The following is a 22,905-nucleotide window of genomic DNA, read 5'->3' on the forward strand; positions in this document are numbered from 1 at the left end:
TCTTCTAGAAATTTCATGGGGAGCAAGCATGATTTCCATTAGTATTTCTCTAGGGGCTCCTGTCGGTGCCGTGAGTGGGCCTATAAATTATTCTGAGAATAATCTCTCCGTGCAAGTGGTATGATGCAGTAATTCATCTCACTGGATGCTTTTGGATATGAAATGAGGATTAATTCTTTTTTCTCAAAACTATACCACTTATGTGGAAACAGAATCAAGGGCCTAGAATAAAATAAAATAGATTTTTTTCTAGTCTCCATGTAACTTCTCTCATAAAATTCCAATTTGGCCAGTGCCCTGGTGTCAGCTTTGACCGCCTCTGCGGGGTGTGGTTCTGAGACGGTGGGAAGGCCCCCGGCCCTGAGGGTGTAGACAAGCTCTGCTTCTCCTCGGGGCCCTCCTAACATGCGCGAGGCCCAGAGCAAGAGCACAGGTAGACGGTCACACACCAGGTGTCTGCTCAAAATCACGGAAGGAAAGCTGGTATTTACATTTATTTTTTAAATGTTATTGTATTTATTTAATATTTTATCAGACTACGTCAACTTTAGTCCATGCCCATTTACTTGGCAATGGAAAAAATAGTATATTGTTTTATGGAGTCCAAGATAGAAATCTCAGAATTCACCAAATGTATGCAAATTAGTGATAATTATGTCCATTATGATAAAGGATGAACAAGTACTTCGAAAAATATTTAATGTTAGGAAAGGTAAAGTAGTATCCTTGTGTATGCTTAAGAAATCAGAAAGCTCATGTTTAGTTCAAACTACCTTGAATCTAATAACAAAATTTTCTAATATTGTAATTGTAAATTCATAGAGCTTATGATTTATTCACATAAGTAACTATAGCTATTCATAACTATCAATGAGATGATTTAACTTTTCTGTGTTTGACCTAAGAATGGAAAACAAATAAGGAAATTCTGACAAAATTCAGCCCTGAGACAAGAGTTTGAGTGTAGGTAGTTTCACTTGGGAGGTGATTCCAGGGAACATTATTATAAGGGAAGAAATCCAATAAGTTCATTAATAAGCAGATTGCCACTGTGGGCAACCAAAGCCTAAAGCCAGTTTAGACCTCTTGTAAACTGTGAAGAACATTCTTGGGGAGTGTCATAAGGAGGACAAGCAAGCCACGGTATTCGCCCATTAACTCCCATGCATTGCTGTTTAAGGCCTACTCCTAAGGGCATCAGCCATCCCGTGGAAAGCGTGCTTCTTCAGTCGCAGGTGTTCCTCAGAGTTCCAGTCTCTTCCAAAAAGAAGATCTTGGCCTGAATGGGATGACAAAAGCCAAGGAATATGGGTAGGCCACAAGACGTCTGTTACACAGGGAATCTTATGAAAGAGAATTCGCAGGACATAGAGAAAAAATGAGAAATAAGATATAAAAATGGGAAAAGCAAGGAAACTTCCATCATCTATGACTGAAGATTTCCATCTTCATGTTACTTAGATACGTCCCATGCCGCGGACCAGCCTCGTCAGGAGAGGGGAGGGGGCGGAAATGAGTCAAGGACGCAGAGAGTCAGGTTGGAGAGGTCTCAGCATCCCGCTGAGCCCCGAACTCCGTTTATTCAAGGCTTTTATTACAATTATGGGGAATAAGGAGGAGGGGGCTGCACCCAAGCCAGTTTCTTTGTCCTTTCTGCAAAACTACTCTACGGAACAACAGGGGAACACAGGGTGCTATCAAAACTTCTCTGTTTATCAAGCACCGGTGCATGACCTACCCTTCTACAGGGAAACAGGCTCTCTAGCTTTCTTGGGAGACCTATTGTCTAGCCACAGCAGGTTCCAGGCAGGGAGCCAAGCAAGGTGGAGAGAAACTGTGCCACGGGCAGCAGCCTTGCCAGCTGACTCCGGCCCCCCGGCTTTGCCAAGGGGGGCTTACGGTCACGTCTCCACGAGCAGTAGCTATGCTGGCCTGACCCCCTGGCTTTGCCATGGTGGGCTAGTGGCGCCCACAGTCCCACATGAGTGAGGGTTTAGAATATCGATATTTGAGATAGCGAGGAACTGGTGAGAAAGAATAGCCACTTGATACTGTGGATTCAGTGCCTCTACATTGGGATTAACCCTTGTAGCATAATTATAATACAGTATATGAATTCATTTGTAGGCCAACTTTTTATGAATTTCATTCTATTCTCAGTTTGTGATGTATATGAATGAGTATGATAGAGAAGCGCATTTGCTACAAAAGAGTAATGAAAATTAAATGTAAAAGATGTAGAAACTGGGATAGATTATGCTACCCAGGAAATTAACCTGTTAGCATTTTCTTCTTGAGCATTGATAGGGCTTTGGTAGTTTTGCACTTAAATAAGCCAAGTTAACTTCATCAGGTATAGAGAAACTACTAACAAGTAGTTTTAGAAAGAAAAAGATTCCTTTTCATATCAGTTTACCTGGATTGACTAGTGATAATATAATTCATCACCAGACGTACCTGTTCAACATATGCAGATATAAAAGGAGAGGTCAGTGAGTCTACTGGTAGAAAGAAACAGACCAGCGTTTTTGAAAAGTAATTGCTTTATTTCATAAGGTTAATTTCTTTATAATTTATTGAAGTCTGGGTTTTCTGTGATATCCTAATTATTCATCATGTATCAGGGTAGGCCAAATGATATATTTTGAGTGCTATATTCTTGGTTTGGGAAAAGTTACCATGGTGTTTCCTTGTTCTTTAAAAAATTTTAAAAACATTTTACTGTATTCTTTCCATTACCATTTAACCCCTCTTTGCCCTCTTCACTCCTGTGATCACCAGACTGTTGACCACGTCCATGAGTCTCTTTTCCTTTTCGCTTGATCTCTTTACCTCCTAACCTCACCCCCAATAGCTGTCATCCTTCTCTCTATCTATGAGTCTGTGTCTATTTTGCTTATTAGTTCAGTTTGTTCATTAGATTCCACATGTAAGTGAAATTATATGGTATTTATCTTTCTCTGACTGGCTTATTTCACTTAGCACAATGTTCTCGAGGTCCATCTATGCTATTTCAAAGGGTTAATTTTTCTTCTTTGTTATGACTGAGTAGTATTCCATTGTGTAACTGTCCCATAGCTGTTTTATCCACTCATCTACTGATGGACTCTTAGGCCACTTCCATATCTTGGTGATTATAAATGACACTGCAGTGAACGAAGGGGTGCTTATATTCTTTTGAATTAGTGTTTTGGGTTTCTTTGGATAACTTCCCAGAAGTGAGGTCCCTGGGTCAAAAGGCAGTTCCACTTTTATTTTTCTGACATATCTCCATGCTGCTTTCTACAGTGGTTGCACCAGTGGTTGCATTCCCACCAACAGTGCAAAAGTGTTCCCCCTTTTCTACATCCTCACCAGCACTTGTTTGTTTATTTACTGATAGCCATTCTGATGGTGTGAGCTGATATCTCTTTGTGGTTTTAATTTGCATTTCTGTGATGATTAGTGACACGAGGAATATTTTCATCTCTACGTCCTCTTTGAAGAAGTGTTTATTCAGTTATAATTTACACTCTAGTATTCTGTGTTACTTTCATATGTACAGCATGTACTACAATCATGTACTACAATTATGTACTGCAGAGATGTTTCCATTTGAGCAGTATTATTTTGGATAGAGATAATATTTCAAAGTCCATAGTGTTAATCATTACACTATGGGGAGAGATACTATTTCAATGACTGAATACAATTTCTGCTAATTAGGGCAAAGTTTTGGCAATTTTTTCAACTGTGGAAGTCTGAGTAAGGCTTAAAGGCAGGACAAATGTGCATGATGAAATATAGCAGTGCCATTAAAAGGCTTTAAGTCTGCTAAATAGTTTGTTCCTTTTCACTGTTGAGCCTTTCTAATAAGAGGTTCAAAGGATATTGTAAAGTTGATAACAGACTTAGAAAATATGACCCATGAGGGAAAAGGTAAAGAACATACATTATTTACCCTCAGGACTAAAAACCATTTTTATTCATTGTACTCAAGTACTTGTATAGCATTTACCCAAAATATGATATTCCATACACAGACACACAGATATGTGTATAGTCTGTCTGGAAAATGTGTAGCCATTATTAATATAATGAGAACAGTTTATGCAACATCGATGTAAACCAGCAGCTAAGGAGAGAGGACTGGACTGCACATGTGTGAACAAAGATGACTTTACTATACTTGTCAGTGGGGGTGATAGATGCCATTGAGTGTGTGTACTGTGTGGCTGTGGCATTAAAATGACTGAGTAGAGCAATGCATCTGCACCAAACTTTGTTGAGCTTGAACATTCCGCTGTGGAAACTATTCAGATGATTCAGAAGGCCACAGCTATGGGCAAGTGGTGATTGGCAGCTTCATCATGACAATGTGCCTGCTCATGCATCACATCTTGTGTGGAGTTTTTTGGCAAAACATCAAATCACCCAGGTGACTCAGACCCCTACTCCCAGATTTAATACCCTGTGACTTTTGGCTTTTCCTAAAACTAAAGCCACCTTTGAAACAGAAGAGATTTCAGACCATTGAGGAGATTTGGGAAAATACAACAGAGCAGTTGGTGGTGATTAGGAGACTGTGTCAGGTCCCAAGGTGCTTACTTTGAAGGGGACTGGGGCGTCACTGTCCTGTGTACAATGTTTCTTGCATCTTGTATCTTCTATAAATGTCTCTGTTTTTCATATTACATGGCTGGTTTCTTTCTAGACAGACCTCTTCACTAAAGGAAAATCAAAGAGAGGATAAGCCGAAATTGTATTATATAATAATTTATTTAGAACATAAAGTAGAATTTTGGAAGGCATATTAAGAAACTTAAAAATTGTCATAATCAACTAATGAAAGCTTTGGGTCTCCTATTGAAGCTTTAAAATATAGGAGATACCACATTTGATACCATCTTAGTGAAGAGAAATGAATGGAATGACTTCTTATAGCTCTATCCACTTTCACAACTCTTAGCATTTACCTGGTCATTTTCAATCTGAACAGTCATTTTAGTATTCACAGTGCATGCTTCTGGGTACTTTTCCCTACTTGTTTCTACTTGTTTTGTTTTATTATTAAAAAACTTATTATTTATATATTAATATTTTAGATTATCTTAGAATAATCTTAGATTTACAGAAAAGCTTCCAAGAAAGTACAGACAGTCTTTTAATACCCCACTGAGTTTCCTCTATTGGGGAAGATATTAACATGCATACACATTATGTAACATTATTAGGGTCCATTTGTTCTGACTAATGAACCAATATTGATACATTATTGTTGACTAAAGTCTATATCAGATTTCCTTATTTTTTTTTTACCTAATGTTCTTTTGCTATTTCAGAATCCCACATTACATTTTGATGCTATATCTCTTTAGACACCTCTGGGTTGTCACAATGTCAGAATTTCCTTGTTTTTGATGATGATCTTAACCGTTTTGAAGGGTACTGGTCAAATATTTTATAGAAGATGATTAAACACTTAAAAATATGACTACAAGGGAAAATGTTTAAAAACCCCCACATTATTTGGCCTCAAGGCTAAATCATTTAGTTCTCTAGTCCCTCACGAGGGATTTGCCTGATATTATTCTCGTGGTTACATTATGGTTATGGGTTTCTGGGAGAAAGACCGCAGAGGTAAAGTGGCATTCTCATTTCGTCATAGGGAGGCGCACATTATCAGTATGACCTCACTGTTGATACTGACTTTGACCACCTGGCTAAAGTTGTTTTGTCAGGTTTTCGCACTCTGTAGTTCCCATTCTGCCTCCTCCATTACATTCTGTGCTCTGTGGAAGTGACTCACTCTGCACACTTAAGGAGGTGAAAGCTATGCTCTACCTCATTGAAGGTGAAGTGTTTCCATAAGTTGTTTGGAATTCTACTGCACTAGAGATAGTACTCTTTCTCTTAATTAATTAGCTAATTAGTTAAATCATTCACTTGTATCAGTGTAGATTCATCGATATTTATTTTGCTGCATGGATTGTTCTAGCCTTCCTCCCTTATTTTTTGTAACCTCCCACTTCAATAGTGAGAAACCTGGCTCCACATCTGCCACCTATTTACTTAAATGTTAATTCAAGTATAAATACCTTTTTGAAATTTAGCCCAGATGGCTTTAAAAGAAAGTTTGCACCAAGTGTTTATGGCACGTTTGATTTCTTTTGTATTTTTTAGAAGTTATTCCATAAATAATAAGAAGCAAAAATTTCCCATCTTATTATATGGTGCTAGAATAATCTTGATAGCAAAGCTAGATATGGGCAACACAAATGCTGCAAGAATCTTAAATAAAATATTATCTAGCCCACTCCAGAAGTGTATTTTAAAAAGCAGTGTATCAGTATTAGATGAGGTTTATCTTCAGGCAAGGATGGTTCAACACAAGAAATGAACACATTTCTTGAAAAATGCAGAGTTTCAAATTTCATTCCAGAATACATAGAGGAACTTAAAACATCTTACGTGTATTAAATAAATTAAATTTGTAGTTAAGATATTTCACACATGCCCTGACCAGTGTGGCTCAGTTGGTTGGGTGTTGTCCTACAAAGCAAAGAGTTACAGGTTCGGTTACTGGTTCGATTCTCAGTAAGGGCACATGCCTAGGTTGTAGGTTCAGTCCTGGTTGGGGCAGGTCCAGCAGGCACCGCAGGCAACCAATGTTTCTCTCTCACACTGATGTTTCTCTCCCTCTCTTTTTCCCTCAGTTCTCCTCTCTCTAAGAATAAGTAAATAATAAAATCTTTAAAAAAGTCTTTTACACATGCACCACAGTCACAAAAATGGCTTTACTGGTGAATTTTACCAAATATTGCATGAAGAGTTAATACCAATTCTATTAAACTCTTTCGGAAAGTTGAAAAGGAGGAAATAATTTTAACTTATTTTATGAGGCAGTATTATTACCCTAATACCAAAATCAGACAAAGATTACTAGAGAAGAAAACTGTAGACCAATATATCTCATGAACATAGACATAACATTTTTATTTTTTAGTAAATAGAATACAACATTATACAAAAAGGATAATGCATAATGATCAAGCAGAATTGCTACTGAAAATGCAAAAATTACTTTAACGTTTAAAAGCTAATAGATATAATTCACCATATAAATAGGTAAAAAAGAAAATCCTCTTAACACATAATGATAACATCTAACATTTAGTAAAATATAACATTTTTTGATGGTTTGATAACATCTAATTCTCTTTTCTAATAAAAATGTTCTTCAAAGTTGAAGAGAACTTAACCAGATAAAGGGCATTTATGAAAAATATACAACTAGTATTATACTAAGTGGTGACAGACTGAATACTTTCCCCATAAAGAACAACAATAAAGCAAAAACACCCACTCTCACAACTTCCACTCAACAGCGTATTGGAAGTTTTAACTAGAAAAGTAAAAGAAACAAAAAGCATACGTATTTCAAAGGAAGAAGTAGAACTGTTTTTGTGTTTCATACCTAGGCTACAGGATAACCCAAGTAGAAAATACTAAGATAGCTAGAAATACAAAAGCTACCTGGACTAATATGTATAGAATAGATGAGCAACATATAAAAATAAATTATATTTATAAATACTAACAATGAAGAATTGGACTTGAAATGCAAAATATCCTCTACCATAACATAAAATATATATTACTTAAGAATAAATCTGAGGAATTTGAAAAATATTTGTAGACAGTAAATACAGAATTGCTGTATTAAGCGGAAGGACTAAACGAAATAGAGAGACTACTGAGAAGAAGATGCAACATCGTGAAGATACTGCCTCCCTAAATTGCCCTCTGGGTTCACTGTAATCCCTGTAAAAGTCTTGGCAGGTATTTGTTTGTTTGTTTTTCTTGTGGAAAGTTGAGAAGCTGATTCTAAAACTTATATGGAAATTAAAGGGATCTAGAATTTCCATGTCTGCTTTCAAAAGGAAGAATGGAGTTGGATGATTATACTACCTGATTTCTAGACCTACAGTAAAGTTAGAACAATCAAGACACCGGTATTTGTATAAACAGGTCAATGAAGTAGAATAGAGAGCATAGAAATAGACCCATATGTAAGTAGACAATTGATTTTTAAAAATGTTTTATTTATTTATCTTTAGAGGTGAAGGAAGGGAGAGAGGGAGAGAAATATCAATGTATGGTTGCCTCTTGTGTGTCCCTTGCTGGGAACTGGCCTGCAACCCAGGCATGTGCCCTGATCGGGAATCAAACCATGATCATTTGGTCCATAGACAATTGATTTTTGACAGTTCAAAGCTAATTTAGTGGAGAAAGAATAAACTTTTAAACAAATGTCATTGGAATTATTGTATATCTATTTGTTAAAAAAGGACTTTGAAGATCAAACCCTTGTCTGTGGTGTCATTGGCAAATATGTTTTCCCAAACAGCTGGTTCTCTTTACATTTTAATGCTATTTTCTTTAGCCATGCAGAAGCTTTTTATTTTGATGAGATCCCATTTGTATATTCTTTCCTTTATGTCCCTTGCTCTAGGGGACATATCAGTGAAAATATTGCCTTGTAGAGTGTTTGAGATTTTCCTGCTTATGTGCTCCTCAAGGACTTTAATGGTGTCATGACTTATATTTAAATCTTTTATCCACTTTGAATTTATTTTTGTGTATGGTGTAAGTTGGTGCTCAAGTTTTGTTTTTTTGCAAGTAGCTGTCCAGCTTTCCTAACACCATTTGTTGAAGAGAATATTTTTACTCCATTTTATGCTTCTGCTCCCTTTGTCAAATATTAATTGACCATAGAGACTTGGGTTGATATCTGGGCTCTCTATTCTGTTCCATTGGTCCATGTTCCTGTTCTTATGCCAGTACCAGGCTGTTTTGATTACAGTGGCCTTGTAATACAGTTTGATATCAGGTATTGTGATCCCTCCTACTTTGCTCTTTCTCAAAATTGCTGCAGCTATTTGGGGTCGTTTATATAAAGAACTCACATGACTCTACTCTAAGAAGACAAGCAACCCAATTAAAAAATGGGCAAAGGACTTGAACAGACACTTCTCCAAGGAGGACATACAGAGGGTCCAGACACATATGAAAAGATGCTCAGTATCACTAGCCATCAGAGCGATGCAAATTAAAACCACAATGAGATACCACTTCCCATTGGTCAGAATGGCCATCATAAATAAGGCAACAAACAACAAATGTTGGAAAGGTTGTGGAGAAAAGGGAATCCTAGTACACCATTGGTGGGATTGCAGACTGGTACAACCACTATGGATAACAGTATGGAATTTCCTCAGAAAACTAAAAATGGATCTGCCTTTTGATCCAGCAATTCCACTGCTAGGATTATATCCTAAGAACCCTGAAACACCAATCCAAAAGAACCTATGCACCCCAATGTTCATAGCAGCACAATTTACAGTAGCCAAGTGCTGGAAGCAACCCAAATGCCCATGAGTAAATGAATGGATCAAAAAACTATAGTACATTTATGCAATGGAATTCTATATAGCAGAGAGAAAGAAGGCGCTCCTACCCTTTGTGACAGCATAGATGGAAGTGGAGAGCATTACGCCAAGTGAAATAGGCCAGGTGGTAAAAGACAAATACCATATGATCTCATCATTAACAGGAACCTAATCAACAAAACAAACAAGCAAACAAAGTATAGCCAAAGACATTGAAATTGAGAACTGCCGACAGTGATCAGAGGGGAGAGAAGAGGAGATAATGGGGGAAAAGGCTGAAGGGTTTAGAGGCATGATTACAAAGGACATATGGACAATAACAAGGGGGGATGAAAATGGGGGAGGGAGCTGGGGAGACCTGGGGTGGTGGGAAAGGGTGGGGGGAAAAGACATAAAATTGTACTTGAACAATAATAAAAAATTAAAAAGAAAAGAAAAGGATTTTGATCTCACATAAAAATTAAATAAAAATATATGAAAGGCTCAACTGTAAAACTTAGAACTATAAAACTTCTAGAAGAAAATATAAGAGAAAATCTTTGTGCCTTGCTTGTGTTAGGCAAAATATTTTTACACCCCAAGTCAAAACCGCTAAGTTGTACTTCATCATACTTAAGATTTTTTGCTCCTTTAAAGACATATATTATAAATTTCTTAAGTCTCTAATAAGAAAACAAACGTCCCAATAAAAATAGGCAAAATGTAAACATACATCATTCAAGAAAGTAAAAATAACCAAAATCATATTTTTTCTGGATGATTTTGAGAGCAAGTGCAGGTATGACGTCCTATCATCCCCAAACCCTTGGTAAGTTTTTTCAAAAAATGAAGCTGTTCTCCCACATAACTTCAATATGATCATTTAAGTCAGGAAACCACTACTGCTACATGAGCAGGGTCCAATCTACAGACCTTATTCAAATTTTAGCAATTGTTCTAACAATGTCTTTTTCCTTCCTGGTCAGGATACAAATTGGGTGTTTCTTCATCCCTGTCTCCTGGACCCCTTGGCTGATTCCCAAGAGAAGCTAAAAAAGAGCCTTTTAAGAAATACTAAATGAGAGATACATTTTTTAAATTAAAAGAATTTAATTGTGGTAAACTACACATAACATGAAATTTAACATCATAACCATTTTAAAATGTACAGTTCAGTAACTTATGTACACTCAAATTGTAAAATCAATCTCCAGGATTCTTTCTACTGTGCAAAACTGAAAGTCTATCTATTAAATAGCACCTCCCTGCCTCTCCTCACCTCAATCCCTCCGCATAAACCACCTTTCTGTCCTACGGTTGACTACTCTAGGTACTTCACCTAGGTGACATTATACTATATTTGTCTTTTTGTTATTGGCTTATTTCACATAGCATAATGTTCCTAAGTTTTATTCATGTTGTAGAATGTATCAGGATTTCCTTCTTTTTAAAGGCTGAAAACATTCCACCTTTCATTTATCAATTTTTTCTATTGTTGGACTGTTCACATTCACATTTTAGTATGAATGATATTGCTATGAACATGTATGTACACATATATCTTCAGGATCCTGCTTTTAATACTTTTCAGTATATACCTCAAAGTGGAGTTGTTGGATCACATGATAATTCTATATTAAATTTTTTGAAGAACTTCTGTAGTGTTTTTCATAACAGGTGCACCATTTTACATTACTACGAAAGGTGAACAAGTGTTCTAATTTCTCCATATCCTTGCCACCTCTTGCTATTTTATTTTCCTTTTTTTCATAGCCATTCTAATGGATGTGAAATGACATCTCATTAATTTGGATTTCCATAACAGTTAATAATTTTGAGAATCATTTCATATGCTTGTTGGCTGTTTCAATATCTTCTTTAGAGAACTGTCTATTCATGTTCTTTGCCCATTTTAATAGGCTTGTTTCTTTTGTTATTGTTGAGTCTTAGGAATTCTTTATATGTTCTGGATGTTAACCCTTTATCAGATCTATGACTCATGAATATTTTATTTTTTAGGTTGCCTTTCACTTTTATAGAGTTTATAATTGGAAACACCAACATTTTATCTATTTTTACTTTTGTTGCCTATACTTTTGGTATCATATCCAAGAAATTATTGTCAAATAATTTCATAAAGCTTTCCCTTATGTTTTCTTCTAAGGGTTTTATAGTTTTAGGTTTAAGTCTTTGATCCATTTTGAGTTAATATTTGTATAGTGTGTAATCTAAAGGTCCAACTTTATTATTTTTTGTATATGGACATACAGTTTCCCCAGCATCATTTGTTGAAAAAAACCCTGTCCTTTCTCTATTGAATGGTCCTAGCCCTCTTGTCAGAATCATTTGACCATGTATGTGAGGTTTTATTCCTAGTCTCTCAGTTCTATTCCATTGGACTGTCTGCTTGGAGATATACTTTAAAATGCATCTTATGTCTGAAAGACCTTTTTAAAAAATACCATCAAAATTAGTTAATAGATTAGCTGGGTATAGAAGTTAATATCCTTTCATACTTTGAAGGTATTGTTCCACTGACTTCTAGCTTCTAGAGCTTATATTTAAAACCATGAGATGGGCATTTGAAATGCCCAATTTGGAGCTCATGTTCTTTTGTTCTGTTAAGTTTCTTTGTAATGTTTCTAAGATGATTTCCTTCCATTTTCTCTTCTCTTTAGAACACATATTATTTAGAAATTATACTTCATCGATTAATCCTCTCCTCTTTCTATTTTGGTTTCTATTTCTTTATATTGTTGCTGACTTCACGGAAGATTTGTGTAATTTTTTATCTTTTGATCTTTTATTGACATTTTTTCATTTCTGCTATCATGAATTAAATTTCCCAGAGTTGTTTTATTACATTCTTTATATTTCTATAGACTCAATATATTTCTGCACACATTCATGTATAAATGACATTTCTACCATTTTCAGTTTGAAACTCACTAGAACAAAGGAAGCTCAAGAAAACATCTCCAGGTCCTTTCTCAGGTGTGAAGCTGAGAGACAGGGATGGAATGAGCAGTATGTCTTATACTGTATTGAATGAGTACTCACTGTGCAACAGACACCATCCTGTGTGTACATTCAATCTTTGCAAGAACGCTATGAGGAGGTACACGTTATTCTCATTTCACACGTGAGAAAACGAAGCTCAGGAAAACTAAATCATTTGCGTGAGCACCCGTGATGAGTCAGTGATGAAGCTCAGATTGCTGAGAGTTGGGTTCCAGAGACTCTTCTCTGTTCCTGCGGATGTGGAACAGACTCCTCCCACAGCCAGGGAAAAGAGGACAGAGAGAGGGGACGAGGTTTGAGAGACTGCTAAAGCTGACTGAAGGCGAGTCTCTGGCCATTTATGGGCTGTGGCCCTAGTCCTCAATCCAAAAGTGGTGGTGTAATTTTTCAACACAAACAAAGCCCTTTGAAGGTTTTGCCACCTATAATCTATGTGCTGTGTCTATTTCTGTGCAGTAGTTCAGACGGGAGAGGACATTTACAGATTAGAATGTGCTGTATTTTTTGTGCATAATTCTCAAAGCTTTTCTATTTGTGGTTTAACTTCCTCTAAGATGTAATGCAGTCCTCTCATTTTTTGACATTTCTTGAGATTTTTTTCATATTTGTGCTGATTTTCTTGTGCTCCCGTCCTGCCTGCAGAGTGTGAGGAAACATGGTCTGAGTCAGCACAGTGTGCTAATCAGCGATGTTGCTCACGAACAGCCTGTCACTAGGGTGCCTGAGAAACAGCCCCCTGGGGCTGGGAAACTCTATTTGGGCATACATTATTTTGCCTGGCACCAGCGGCCATAAGTTTAAAAAGCAATGGTTAAGAGAAAGGCAAACCTTTCCCTTGGATCAATTTCACTGCTTAATGAAACCCACATAGCACCAGTCTTCAGGTGAAGGCAGTAGGACCACAGACTGGCCTCAACTTCATTCCATGGGATGTAAAGTGAAAATCAATGAAACCAGACAAAATAGCAGAAAATAAGTAAGCAAACAAATATCCTGTGTCTTCTTTGTATTGTACTGATTGAAGAGACAGACACATTATCATCAACCCATATGAAGAGAATTATACAGATTAAGCTTTATTGATAAGATTAGCTCTTTTACTTGCAGTGTTGTCTTGTTGCCTCTTATGATACTTTTCTTGTAATGCTCCTGATTAGAAGGTTTGCCCACAAAGTGGACAAACACGGCATGCTGATTTCATTGGTCCATGTAGACCTGGGACAATTACTGAGTTCACAGTGAATTCACTAATTTATAACACCTAATTTTACAAAGAACTAGATAATTAATGATCATGCAGTAATGTAAACAGTAATGATTTCTTCTTGACACTGAATTGCTTGAAGAAAGTATTGAATATTAGTTGTACAATCTACTGTCATTAGTAATTAATTAAGGTTAACAACTTAAGCTGTAAAGAAGTGCTTGTCTCAGATGAGATACTCATTATGTGCTGGGGAAAGATGTAGATGAAATTGCTGATATGTAAACATTAATTTGCCTAAGAAATAATCTATCCACATAGGATAAAAGAGTCTCACATATGATTCTTATAAAAGATTCATAGTTTTGTATTCAGAAAACAAAGAACAGAAATAGTATGTAAATAGTATACATTTTAATACCATGCATTGATAGTAAAATGTATTTTATAAAATGGTATATGTTCATTAGAGAAAATTTGAAAAAAACACAGAAATCTTAATGAAAATTAAAATCACCAATAAATCCTACCACTCAGAAATAAACTTTGTTATTATTGTGATTTTAAAATAATATTTTACATTCTTAAATTAAAATTTTCAATTTTTCTCCAGTTTTATGAGGTATAGTTGACAAATAAAACTGTGTATATTTAAAGTATATAATGTAATCATTTGGTATGTGTATACACAATGAAATGATTATCACAATCAAGTTAATTAACACATCTATTACCTCACATAGATACCATTTTTTTGTGGTGAAAATATAAGATATACTCCCTTAGCAAATATCAAGCCTATAATATAGTACATTAGATTCCAAGAACTTATTCATCTTATGCATTAAAGTTTCATCTATGGTGCTACAAATGGCAGTATTCCACTTTTTTTTGGCTGAATAATATCAGATTGTATCTATATACCACATTCTCTTCATTCATCTTTTGATAAATGCTTTGATTCTATATTTGGACTATTGTAAGTAATTCTGCAATGAACATGGGACTGCATATATCTCTTTGAGATACTAATTTTCTTTCCTTTAGTTATATAACCAGAAATGGGATTGCTGGATCATATGGTATCTATTTTTAAATTTTTGAGAAACCTCCATCATGTTTTCCACATGACGGTACTAATTCATATTCCCACCAGTGTGGTACAAGGCTTCCGTTTTCTGCACACCCTGACCAACACTTGTTTCTTATGTTTTTGATACTAGCCATTGGAACAGGTGTGAGGTGATATGTAACCGTGGTATTCATTTGCATTTTCTTGGTGACTAGTGATGTTGAACACATTTTTATGTACCCATTGGCCCTTTGTATGTCATATTTTATATTACTTAAGGTTTTTATTTTTATCATTTTTTTGCTATCAAGCTGGATGAGTGTCATATATTTTGGAAATTAACTTCATATTGGATATTTGGTTTGCAGATATTTTCTCCCATTGCTTAGGTTGTCCTTTATTATTGTTTTCTTGCTCTGAAGAGTTTCTTAGTTTGATATAGTCCCTGTTGTCTATTTGTGCTTTAATTGGCTGTGTTTTTGGTGTCAAATCCAAAAAAAATATTGCTAAAACCAATATAAGGAGCTTTTCCCCTATGTTTTTTTCCAGGAATTTTAGTTTCAGATCTTACATTTAAGTTTTTAATCCATAGGACCATCAGGAGACTTTGAGGAACAGAATTTATTACTCAGAGGTTCTGGAGGCTGCATGACATGCCTGAGGGCCACACAGAGAAGCCCCAGTTAGTGAGAGAGCTTGCACAACCCTGGGGCTCGCCTTTAGTAGGGTCTGGGTGCAGGTGGCTAGGGTTGTGTCTTTACTGGCTCATTTAAAGCTTAGGCAGGAAGCAAGAGAGAGGAGGTCCCAGCGGTCTGTAATCCACTTTACACAGTGCTTTCTGAAAGAGGAAACTTCATGGGTGAGGGCAACCTCTTTCTTATTTTGATGTTTTGCTACTTGCTGAAAACAACCACAGGCTGGCAACATGTTTATCCGAGCTTTTAAAATGGGTGCTTCATCAATGAAAAGATTAATGTCAGGCACTTACAAAGCAATGTGTCAGCAGTTCTTTTTACTGCCACCTTGTATATTGTAGTATGAACATACCAAATCATTTTGATTTTTATTACTACTGTTGATAGACATTCAGATTGTTTATAGTTTATGGTTATTGTGAACAGAGCAGCTATGAATATTCTTGTACGTGTCTTTAGGTGGATATAGGAATTTACTACCCTAGAGCATGCACTTAGATGTAGAACTGTTATGTGGTAAAGTAGGTCTGTGTTTAGCTTTAGTAAATATTGCCAAACAGTTTTGCACAGTGGCTGTACAAATTCCTGTTACCAGTCTAGGAGAGTTTCAGTTCTTCCTTATCCTCCTCAACTCTTGAAATTATCAGTTTCTTTCATTTCAACCATTGTGATGAGGGCTTTGGTTTCAATTTTCTTTTCATTGATAAATAATGATGATGAAAAATTTAGAATCAGCTTATTGGCCATTTGGATATACTTTTTGGAAATGCCAATTTGGCCTTTCACTCAGTTTGAAATTGGATTTCCTTTTTCTTATTGCTTTGTAGCAGTTCTTTCTCTATTGTGATATCACTCTTTGGCAGATGTTTCACTCTCTTAATATCTCTTAATTATATTGTTGTTCTTTAATGACTCTACAGTAGCTCAATATAAGAACCTAGCATAGCTTTAATAATAAAATTACTACCACTGCTTGGATATGGGTTATCATTTTATGAAATAGAACAGTACAAAAAATTTTCAAGGACTTGTTCCTATATTCAAGTTACAGTCTTTGAAAGTCTCTACTAATGTAGCCTCTAGGTAGAAATGTGAAATAGATGTGTTTTAGTTTTGCCTTATTTCCTACTCCTTTTGATGTTTCCAACATCTACTTTTTAAATCACCTGTTAATTTCCTTAGGTCTTAACTCAGAGGTAATATGTTCATGCTCTAGCACTGAGTACTTCAACAGTGATTTTAGAGACAATGCTACTACATTTGTTGTTTATTTCAGAGAAGCTTGGAAAAGAATCTTGATCAGAAGGGACATTTAGAGTGTCTTAAATCAGTACAGATACACAAATATCGACTAAGTAAGGCCACTTTTTCCCCATAAAATAATACAAACATATTCTCTGTGGAGTGCCTTATTCTGTCCACACTTACCAGTGATTTCCATTAGAAATAAAACCTGGAATTAAAACTCCTTACTATGTATGGGCTTCAAGGTCCTGCCTGGTCTGTACTTTGCCTGTCTCTCCAATTCCTCTTACACCACTTTTCCTCTTGCTTACACTTTCCCAATCACTCAGGCTTCTTTGGGTTCTGAGAATGAGATAAGCTCATTCTTATCTCAGAGCCTCTGTATTTTGAAGACTTCCACCAGGATTGTAAAAATCATCTGTTCTTAAATCAGTTATCACAGTCTCAGAAAGGAATCCTTTCCTGGCAACATTATCTAAAGGTCCCCCTCCCTCTGCCATCGTGTCACCCTGTTTATTTCCTTCATAGCACTTACCACTCTCAGAGGAAGTCATGTTTATGAATTTGTTTAATGGCTCTTTGTGTATTCACCACCTCTGGAGTCCAACTCTAGAGACCATATCTGTCCTTTTTGCTGCTGCGTTTTTGATGGTATAACAGTGATTGACATATGGCACATTCTGATAATATGAATAATTTATGAGTAGAACAAGGTCAACAAATTGAAAAAATTGCTTTCAGAAACTTCTAAATTGCTAATTTGTAACTTATTTTATTGAATTGGTATTTAGGTAATTCGTAGGGGTGGGTCTTATTTCTGCCATGAGGGTTGAAGCTCCTATGTTATATGTTTTTTAGAATCATCCAGGGTGTTGAGCTCTGTGTGGTTTCCCTTCATCCCCCACAACAGAGCTAGTAGTCACTTCCTTTTCTAGACTCAATGTACTTTGCATTCAACTTTACTAATTTTTATTTATGATACTATAATTATTTGATTATGTTCATCTCCTCCTATCAATTCCTTACCCTATACCCAACCTCCTCAGTAAATTCCTGTGAAGAACAGACTTTTGATTTATTCTTGTTTGAATCTTCAGCCTTTGACATAGTGTCTAGCACAGTTTGTATGTTCAACCAATGTTTGGTGAATAATTTGTTTTTGGTAAATATTTGTTGAATTGTCAACATAATATTTTGATCACTGGATACATGAAAATAAAAGCTTAACTATCTTTTTTTACTAAATGTAATAAACATCTTGGCTTTCAATACAAAGGGAAACTCTTGAAAAGACCCAAGATGGTAGAGAAGTAAGTAGAATGAACATTAACCTTCTCCTAGGACCAAATTAGAATTACAACTAAATTAAAGAAAAATCATCCTGAATGAGCATCTTGAACACTAGCTGGGGAAAAGCCTTATAATAAAGGACGTATGGAAGAAACCACTTCACTATAGCACAGAGATTGCAGTGACATCAGAGGGTGGCTGGGCTCCCACAGGTGAGAGCTGAAGTTCTGGAGGGATATTTCTGCGGCCGGGGCAGGGGGTAGGGGGCAGGATTCCTCCGGAGAAGTGTGGGGTCAAAATGCTAAGCTAGGCTCTCCATCCTACAGTTCTGGAACACACAAAGAACTCAAATAACATCTGGCTGTGAAAAGCAGCAGGGTTTCTGTCTGCCAGGGAAAGATAGCTCAAGATGCAGAGAGCCTCTTAAAAATTAAGTTTGTAGCCATTTACCCTGGGCTCTGGCAAAGGGAAGGCAGAATGGACTATAGCTGCTTGAGCAGAGTCTGGGGTTGGTGTCCCTGGGGAGAGAACTGAAGGAACAGCCACCAGGATCCCTGTGCTGAGCCATTCTCTATACTGCAGAAGCCATCTTTCTCAGTCAGAGCACTGCACTCCCTAGGACATCAGCCTGACTAAGCAACAGCCCCGCCTACAGAAATTACTCTAGCACTACCCAGTGGAGCTTAAGCCTGGCTGCTGAGGAGTGTAGCTGGAGGCCATTTCACTGTTTCTATGGGAGCTCTGAGAATTTGCTGACCCTCTCTCAGGTCCAGTGATGCTAAAACCTACCTTCGTGCACAGCCTGATTTTCTTTGCACACATCCAGTCCAAGCTGAGGGAGCCAGAAGCCATGGATTGCTGACAGCCCCAAACAGTGGCCCAGGGCTAGTTACAGACAGTGTCTGATAAAGGACTGACCGGAGTTTTTGCAGATCTACCTAATACATAAGAAAAAATACAAAGAGGCAGCCCAAATGGGAAGACAAGAAACAGGCTTCAAGCGAAAGAACAAGAGAATCCTCTGAAGAAATAAATGAAAGGGGGGCAAGCAATTTATCAGATATAGAATTTGGGGTAATGATTATAAAGGTACTCAACAGCATGAAAAATATATAGAAACCATAAAAAACAGTCAGAAATAAAGAACACAATATTGGAAATAAAAAATACACTGGGAAGAATAAACAGTAGGTTAAATGAAACAGAGGAATTAGTGATTTGGAAGACAAGATAGGAAACAAACACCAAAGCAGAGAAGAAAAAAAAAAGAATTAAAGAAAAATGAGGTGAGCTTAAGAAACCTCTGAGACAATATGAAGCATAACAACACCAACATTGTGGAAATACCAGAATGAGAAGAGAGTAAGCAAGGGATTGAGAACATTTTTGATGAAATAATGACTGAAAACTTCCCTAATCTGGTGAAGGAAAAAAACACAGAAGTCCAGGAATTTCAGAGAGTCACCAATAAGATGGATTCAAAGAAGTCTACAACAGGACACATCATAATTAAAATGGGAAAGCTTAAAAACAAGGAGAGAATATTAAAAGCCTCAAGAGAAAAGCAGTTATTGCCTACAAGGGAGCTCCAATTAGGCTGTCATCTGATTTCTCAACAGAAACATTTCAGGCCTTAAGGGAGTGGCATGAAATATTTCAGGTGATGAAAAGGAAGGACCTACAACCAAGGCTACTTTACAGCAAGGCTATCATATAAAATTGAAGAAGAAATAAAGAGCTTTCCAGAGAAGAAACAACTAAAGGAGCTTGTTAACACATAACCAGAACGTATAACTTTAACAGCAACTTATGTTAAAGGGCTTGCTTTAGAAGAGGAAAAAGAAGAAAAAGGAAAAAAAGAAATTAGTTAAAAAATAAACTGACAATAAACACATACCTATCAATAATTACCTTAAATGTAAATAGCATTTTAATGTTCCAATCAAAAGCTATAGGGTGACTGAATAAATAAGAAAACAAGACCCATATATGTTCTGTCTCCAAAGACCCACCTCAGATTGAAAGATACACACAAATTAAAAGTAAAGAGATGGAAAAAGATATTTTATGCAAATGGAAATGGAACAAAATGGGGTTAGTAATACTTATATCTGAAAAAATAAACTTTAAAGCCAAGAATATAGTAAGAGACAAAGAAGGACACTACATAATGATAAAGTCTAAAATCCATACAGAGAGTATAACTATAGTAAACATTTATACACTCAATATGGGAGCACCTAAATATGTAAAGCAAATATTGATGGACATTAAGGGAGAGATTAATAAAAATACAGTCATAGCAGGGAATTTTAACACCCCATTGACTTCAATGGATAGATCTTCAGACATAAAATCACCAAGGAGACAGCAGTCTTAAACAACACACTAGATCAAATGGATTTAATTGATATCTACAGAGCAGCAGAATATACATACTTTTAAAAAAATACATACATATTTACCCCAAAGCAGCAGAATATACATATTCTTCAAGTGCACATGGAATGTTTCTTAAAATAGACCACATTTTAGGACACAAGATAAGTCTCAATAAATTTAAGAAAACTGAAATCATATCAAACATCTTCTCTGACCACAATGCTATGAAACTAGAAATTAAGCACAAGAAGAATACTGAAAAATACACAAAGACATGGAAGCTAAGTGACATGTTATTAAAAAATAAATGGGTCAACAATTAAATCAAGAAAAAAATTAAAAGATATCTTGAAACAAATGAAAATGAGGGCTTAACAATCCAAAATCTGTGGGACACTGGGAAAGCAATCCTAAAAGGGAAATTCATAGCATTACAGGCCTATCTCAAAAAACAACAACAACAAAAAAAGCTCAAATGAATGATCTATACTTAAAGGAACTTAAAAAAGAACAACAAACAAAGCCCAAAGTGAGTACAAGGAAGGGAATAAGAAATATCAGAGGAGGAATAAACAAAACAGAGTCTGAAAAATAATACAAAAGATCAATGAATCCAAGAGATGATTCCTTAAAAAGATAAACAAGATTGACAAACTTTTAACCAGATTCATCAAGAAAAGGAGAGGACTCAAATAAATAAAATCAGAAATGACAGAGCAGAAATAACTGACACCAAAGAAATACAAAGAATTGTAAGAAAATATTATGTACAACTATATTCCTACAAATTGGATAACCTGGATGAAATGGATAAATTTCTAGAAATGTACAATTTTCCAAAAATAAATCAGGGAGAATCATAAATTTATGGAGAACCATAAATCAGGGAGATCTGAATAGATAGATTACACCTAATAAAATTGAAACAGTACTAAAAAAAAACTTCCAACAAACAAAAGCCTTGGACTGGATGGCTTCACAGGTGAATTTTGACAAACATTCCAAGAACTAACACCTCTCCCTCTCAAACTATTTAAAAAATTTCAAGCATAGAGAAGACTCCCAAGCTCATTTTAGAGGCCAGCATTATCCTAATTACAAACCCAGATAAAGATATTTAAAAAAATTATAGGACAATATCCCAGAAAAATATAGGGGCTAAAATCTTTAACAAAATACTAGTAAGCTGAATACAGCAATATATCAAAAAGATTATACTCCATGATCAAGTGGGATTTATTCCAGGAATGCAAGGTTGGTACAACATTCATAAAGCAATAACTGTGATATACCACATCAACTATAGGAAGGATAAAAACCAAAAGATCATATTAATAAATGCAGAACAAGCTTAGATAAAATCCAGGACTCATTTATGGTAAAAACTCTCAGCAAAATTGGAATAGAGGGAACATACCTAAACATAATAAAGCCCATATATGAGAAACCCACTGCCAGCATCATACTCAAAAGGCAAAAACTACAAGTGTTCCCCTTAAAATCAGAAAGGTAAGGCATGACTGCTTCCCCCTCTTTTTTATTCAGCATAGTACTAGCCACAGCAATCAGACAAGAAGAACAAATAAATAATATCCAAATTGGAAAGGAAGAACTAAAACTGTCTTTATTTGTAGATGACATGATACTCTACATAGAGAACCTGAAGGATTCCACCAAGAAGCTACTAAAAATTATAAATGAATTCAGCAAAGTAATAGAACACAAAAGTAAGATCCAGAAATCAGTTGCATTTTATATGCCAATAATGAACAAACTCAAAGGGAAACTAAGAGCACAATCCAATTCATAATTGCTTCAACAAGAATAAAATATCTAGGAATAAATCTAACCAAGGATACAAAAGGTCTGTCACAGATAAGTATAAGATACTGAAAAAGAAGCTGAATAAGATACAAACAAGTGCAAGCCCATACTGTGTTCATCAACAGGAAAAATTAACAATATTTAAATGTTCATGCTATCAAAAGCAATGTATAGATTCAATGAAATTTCTGTCAAGATACCAATTATGCATTTCATAAACAAGACCAAGTATTTCAAAATTTTATATGGAATTACAAAAGGCTACACATAGCAAGAGCAATCCTGAGAAAGAATAAATTTGGAGGAATCACACTACATTATATCAAAATATGTTATAAGAACAGAGAAATCAAAACAGCATAGTACCTACATAAAAGCAGACACATAGATCAATGGAACAGAATAAAGAGTCCAGAAATAAACCCATATCTTTATTACCAGTTAATATTTGACAGAGGAATCAAGCACATACAATGGACTGAAGATAGTTTATTCAATAAACAGTGTTGGGAAAATTGGACAGATAACCTGCAGAAAGATGAACCTAGACCATCTTCCTACATCACACTTAAATTTGAAATGGGTTAAACACCTAAATGTAGACCTGAAACCATAAAAAATATAGAAGTAAACACAGGCAGTAAAATCTCAGACATTGCTTGTAGCAATATTTTATCTGGTATATCTCCTTAGTCAAAGGAAACAAAAGAAAAAATATAAAGAATGGGACATACCAAACTAAAAGCTTCTGCACATCATAGG

The sequence above is a fragment of the Artibeus jamaicensis genome, unplaced genomic scaffold (assembly GCF_021234435.1).
Source record: "Artibeus jamaicensis isolate MK-2021 breed Jamaican fruit bat unplaced genomic scaffold, CSHL_Jam_final contig_1127, whole genome shotgun sequence".
Classification (NCBI taxonomy): Eukaryota; Metazoa; Chordata; class Mammalia; order Chiroptera; family Phyllostomidae; genus Artibeus; species Artibeus jamaicensis.